General features: G+C 40.9%; 1 protein-coding gene across 4 annotated transcripts in view; it reads left to right on the top strand.

Moving 5' to 3' along the window:
- The window catches only part of LOC130297721 (urotensin-2 receptor-like), a 645,128-nt gene that overhangs the window by 69,199 nt on the left and 570,082 nt on the right, over window positions 1–5,847 (top strand). The gene's annotated exons all lie outside the window — the stretch shown is intronic.

The following is a 5,847-nucleotide window of genomic DNA, read 5'->3' as shown; positions in this document are numbered from 1 at the left end:
TCTGTGCAGAGGGTCTGTTGCAGTGTACAAGCTCAGACTGATTTGTGTTTTTATGTCAACTGAGAACAAGGGTGGTGTCTGGGAATCTTCATAATTGACTAATTACTTTCACTTTCCTTCTATCTGTGCATAACACAATGTATCAGAACCTCTGCATTTCTTTTTTTGGGCACCGGTGTTCTCTTAACCTCCTCCAACTTGTTGGACAGCTGAAGCAGGCTTTACAAGAAGATCAGCAAGAACCTACAAGAGTTCTATGAACCTCACATTCCATGTGTCAGCCAATATCAGTACAAAACCTACAAAAACTGACACTACACTGTACACCACAATAGTACAAGACCTTTATTATGACATCAATACAAACAACAAAGAGATCATCCCACACTAAAAAACTATCCACGCATAAAAACCCAAACCCCAAAGTCTGTGGGAAGTATCCACCTAAATCTATTCAGCATGTACATTGGTCTAAAAGTAGAGGTGTAACCATAAATAACCATATTGACATGCAATGTTTAGCGTTTCACAAGAATACACTTAAAAAAGAGGATTTTTTTCCTGCCGTTAGCTGGTTTGGTGCCCCAAATAAAATTGTAAAATAAAATTGTAAATTGGTAAAATAAAATTGTAAGCTTTATTCAAACAACATACTCCGAAAGAAACCTTCTCTCTTCCATACAAACCTAATGAAGAGAGGTTCCTTTCCAAATGTGTTGTTTGAATAAAGCTTATAGTTTTTTTAATTTTTATTGCAGAAAAAATAATTTTACTTTATTTGACCAACACGTTTCGAGAGAAACATTCTGTCTTTGTCAGCTCCATATGGACCTGATGAAGAAAAAGGTTTCTCTCTAAACACATTGTCCGAATAGAGCTTAACATTTTATTATTATTATTTTTTTTTATTTAATGCTTGGATACCAGATAAAATAAAAAAATTATAAACCTAATTTGGACCTCCTCTCTTAAAATGTGTTGTCTGAATAAAGCCTATAATTTATTTTATTATTTTTACCTAATCTGGTGTCCTGTATCTAAGCCAGAGAATGCTTTGAAAAATGCTTTTTTAAACCATTTTTGACCATTGTATATGCTGTTGGATTTAGGGGGTTGCACTAGTTTTTAGTGCGGTATCATCTCTTTGTTGTATTGATGTCATGTCTTCTACTACTTATGGTGTACAGTGTAGTGTCAGATTTTGTAGGTTTTGTACAAGAAGATCCCCGATAGCACTGATCTGTACATTGCATTGCTTATTGTACTTTTTTTTACACCGTACATAGGTTGTTTCTTTTGCTGGAAATCCCCGTTTTATATTACATAAATATTAATTTATGTAAATTATGTCTCTGTGAATGTTAATGATGAAATGATTCAGTTCAGTTTAATCTATAATTCAGACTACACACCCAGCCTGTCCTAGATGTTCGAAGACAGGGCACTTGCATATGATGTGGAGATGTACAAAAATTAGAAAATATTGATCTGACGTTTTTAATAAAATAGAGTATTTTGGGAGTGGAGGTTACTAGGATCCCTGTAATAGACTTTTGGGAGATAATCCAGATCTATGTGTTTAAAAAAATTAAAAACAACATTTTAAAGAGAATATGACAACCTGTTCAACTGCACTAATCCAGATCATAATGCTAATGGACAGCTTTACAATCATTGCATTGCTATCCAGGGAGCAATGGAGTCAGGGTGCCAGCTCACCCTGCTCCCCTGCCTCCTCAATACTCTTTGCTAATAAATGCTGAAGGTGAGCATACAGAGAGCAGAGCGCACACCCACGGCATTCATTAGCATATTAATGAAGAGTGCGGGCCTGGCTGAGAATATGGAGGAAGCAGGGGAGATGGGTGAGCCAGCTCCCTGCCTCCATTGCGTGTTGGATAGCAGTGCAGTGGGAAGTTTACCAGACATCTGTATGTAAGGGTTTATGTAAGTGACCTCTCTTTGTAAAACTGTTCACCCGCACTATTTTACACAACCAATTATATTTTGTAGTGACACCTTTCATTTTACCATAAAAGGTACGACGAATAAAAAAAAAAATTATTTGAGGGGGGGGGAAATTGAAACAAACTGTAGCTTTACAGCTTCTGGGAGGTTTGGGGGTTTTCTGCCTCAACTCATTTGAGCTTCGGGGTAAGTAATGCACTTTAATTACTTTTAACTGCACCACTAAACCCTGTTTCAAATTATTATGCAAATTATATTTTTCTCATTTACCAAAAAAATTTATGTAAATAACAGTCACCTAATTCTCATGTTATCTATTAACTATTAAGAGTACAATTCAAATTTTATTGAACAAACCTCCTAATGATAAGTTTTTTTTAAACATAAAAAACTTACAATGCACTGTTCCAAATTATTATGCACAGTAAGTTTCAAAACACTTTGTATGTTGTAAAGAACTGAAAATTGTCATTTGTTGTGTTTGCAGCATATTTACTGAAATCAAAAGCTATTTCAATCAAACTTTTAACAACATTTTAACTTTTTAAACATTTTAACCCCTTAAGGACCCAGCCATTTTACACCTTAGGACCCGGACATTTTTTGCACATCTGACCACTGTCACTTTAAACATTAATAACTCTGGAATGCTTTTAGTTATCATTCTGATTCCGAGAATGTTTTTTCGTGACATATTCTACTTTAACTTAGTGGTAAAAATTTTGGGTAACTTGCATCCTTTCTTGGTGAAAAATCCCAAAATTTTATGAAAAATTTGAAAATTTTGCTTTTTTCTAACTTTAAAGCTCTCTGCTTGTAATGAAAATGGATATTCCAAATATTATTTTATTCACATATACAATATGTCTACTTTATATTTGCATCATAAAATTGACGAGTTTTTACTTTTGGAAGACACCAGAGAGCTTCAAAGTTCAGCAGCAATTTTCAAATTTTAACAAAATTTCCAAAATCACAATTTTTCAGGGACCAGTTCAGGTTTGAAGTGGATTTGAAGGGTCTTCATCTTAGAAATACCCCACAAATGACCCCATTATAAAAACTGCACCCCCCCAAAAGTATTCAAAATGACATTCAGTCAGCAGTTTAACCCTTTAGGTGTTTCACAGGAAGAGCAGCAAAGTGAAGGAGAAAATTCACAATCTTCATTTTTTACACTCGCATGTTCTTGTAGACCCAATTTTTGAATTTTTACAAGGGGTAAAAGGAGAAAATGTATACTTATATTTGTAGCCGAATTTCTCTCGAGTAAGCACATACCTCATATGCCTATGTAAAGTGTTCGGCGGGCGCAGTAGAGGGCTCAGAAGCGAAGGAGCGACAAGGGGATTTTGGAGCGTACGTTTTTCTGAAATGGTTTTTGGGGGGCATGTTGCATTTAGGAAGCCCCTATGGTGCCAGAACAGGAAAAAAAAAACACATGGCATACCATTTTGGAAACTATACCCCTTGAGGAATGTAACAAGGAATAAAGTGAGCCTTAATACCCCACAGGTGTGTCACGACTTTTGCATATGTAAAAAATTTTTAAAAAAATTTCAATAAAATGTGTGTTTCCGCCCAAATTTCACATTTTTGCAAGGGTTAATAGCAGAAAATACACCCCAAAATTTGTAACCCCATCTCTTCTGAGTATGGAGGTACCCCATAAGTTGACTTGAAGTGCACTATGGGTGAACTACAATGCTCAGAAGAGAAGGAGTCATATTTGGCTTTTTGAGAGCAAATTTTGCTCGGGGGCATGTCGCATTTAGGAAGCCCCTATGGTGCCAGGACAGCAAAAAATACCCACATGCCATACCATTTTGGAAACTAGACCCCTTGAGGAACGTAACAAGGGGTACAGTGAGCATTTACCCCCCACTGGTGTCTGTCAGATCTTTGGAACAATGGGCTGTACAAAATTTTTAATTTGCGCAGCCCACTGTTCCAAAGATCTGTCAGACACCAGTGAGGTGTAAATTCTCACTGCACCCCTCATTACATTCCGTGAGGGGTGTAGTTTCCGAAATGGGGTCACATGTGTTTTTTTTTTTGCGTTTGTCAAAACCGCGATAACAACAGGCAACCCAGCGCAAATCGCCTCAAATGTACATGGTGCACTCTCCCTTCTGAGCCTTGTTGTGCGCCCCCAGAGCACTTTGCGCCCACATATGGGGTATCTCCATAGTCGGGAGAAGTTGCATTACAAATTTGGGGGGGCTTTTTTCCCTTTTACCTCTTGTCAAAATGAAAAGTATAGGGCAACACCAGCATGTTAGTGTAAAAAATTTATTTTTTTACACTAACATGCTGGTGTAGACCCCAACTTCACCTTTTCATAAGTGGTGAAAGGAGAAAAAGCCCCCCAAAATTTGTAAGGCAATTTCTCCCGAGTACGGCGATACCCCATATGTGACCCTAAACTGTTGCCTCGAAATACGACAGGGCTCCGAAGTGAGAGCGCCATGCGCATTTGAGGCCTGAATTAGGGGTTTGCATAGGGGTGGACATAGGGGTATTCTACGCCAGTGATTCCCAAACAGGGTGCCTCCAGCTGTTGCAAAATTCCCAGCATGCTTGGACGGTCAACGGCTGTCCGGCAATACTGGGAGTTGTTGTTTTGCAACAGCTGGAGCCTCCATTTTGAAAACAGTGGCGTACCAGACGTTTTTCATTTTTTTGGGGAGGGGAGGGGGGCTGTGTAGGGGTATGTGTATATGTAGTGTTTTTTACTTTTTATTTTATTTTGTGTTTGTGTAGTGTAGTGTTTTTAGGGTACAGTCACACGGGCAGGGGGGGTTACAGCGATTTTCCCGCTGCGAGTTTGAGCTGCCGCGCAAAATTTGCTGCATCGCAAACTTGCAGCCTGATACTTACTGTAAGCCCCTGCCCATGTGAATGTACCCTGTACATTCACAAGGGGGGACCTCCAGCTGTTGCAAAACTACAACTCCCAGCATGCACAGTCTATCAGTGCATGCTGGTAGTTATAGTTTTGCAACAGCTGGAGGCACACGGGTTGGGAAACACTGAGTTAGGAAACAGACAATGTTTCCCAACCAGTGTGCCTCCAGTTGTTGCAAAACCACAACTCCCAAACATTCTCAGGCATGCTGGGAGTAGTAGTTCGGCAACATCTTTAGAGCCAAATGTTGCCGAACTACAACTCCCAGCATGCTTGGAGTTATAGTTTGCAACATCTGGAGGACTACAGTTTGCAGACCACTAATACAGTGGTTCCCAATCTGTGCCCTTCCAGATGTTGCAAAACTACAACTCCCAGTATGCCAAAACTGTCCAGGAATGCTGGGAGTTGTAGTTCTGCAACATCTGAAGGGCCAGATGTTACAGAACTACAACTCCCAGCATGCCTGGACAGTAAGGGCATGTTGAGGATGTGTAGTTTTGCAACATCTGGAAGGGCACAGTGGTCTCCAAACTGTGGACCTCCAGATGTTGCAAAACTGCAACTCCCAGCATGCCCAGATGCCAAGGGCTGTCTGGGCATGCCGGAAGTTGTAGTATATAGGGTCCCAATACAGCAATGCATGTCGCTTTACGGCGACGTGCATTGCTGTAAAGGGCCCGACCGCGGCTGAAGATCTACTCACCTGTCGCCGCCGCCATCTTCCTCGCCGGGATCCGGGTCTTCAGGGACGAGGTAAGTACCGGGGCCGGTCCCCAGCACTCCCCCGTCCCTGCCGCGTCCTCCGGTCTTCCTCCCGTCCTCTCCGGACATCCGGGGGCCGGGCAGGACGGGAGGAAGTAACCGCCCCCCCCCTGCGATTGGGGATCGGAGGAGGTGGCAGGATTGCCACCTCCCTCCTAGTCTTCAGCATGGTCCTGGCTGTCTGTGACAGCCGGGATCATGCGAAA

The sequence above is a fragment of the Hyla sarda genome, chromosome 13, assembly GCF_029499605.1.
Source record: "Hyla sarda isolate aHylSar1 chromosome 13, aHylSar1.hap1, whole genome shotgun sequence".
In the NCBI taxonomy this organism is placed as follows: Eukaryota; Metazoa; Chordata; class Amphibia; order Anura; family Hylidae; genus Hyla; species Hyla sarda.
This window is presented reverse-complemented; position numbering and strand designations above follow the sequence as displayed.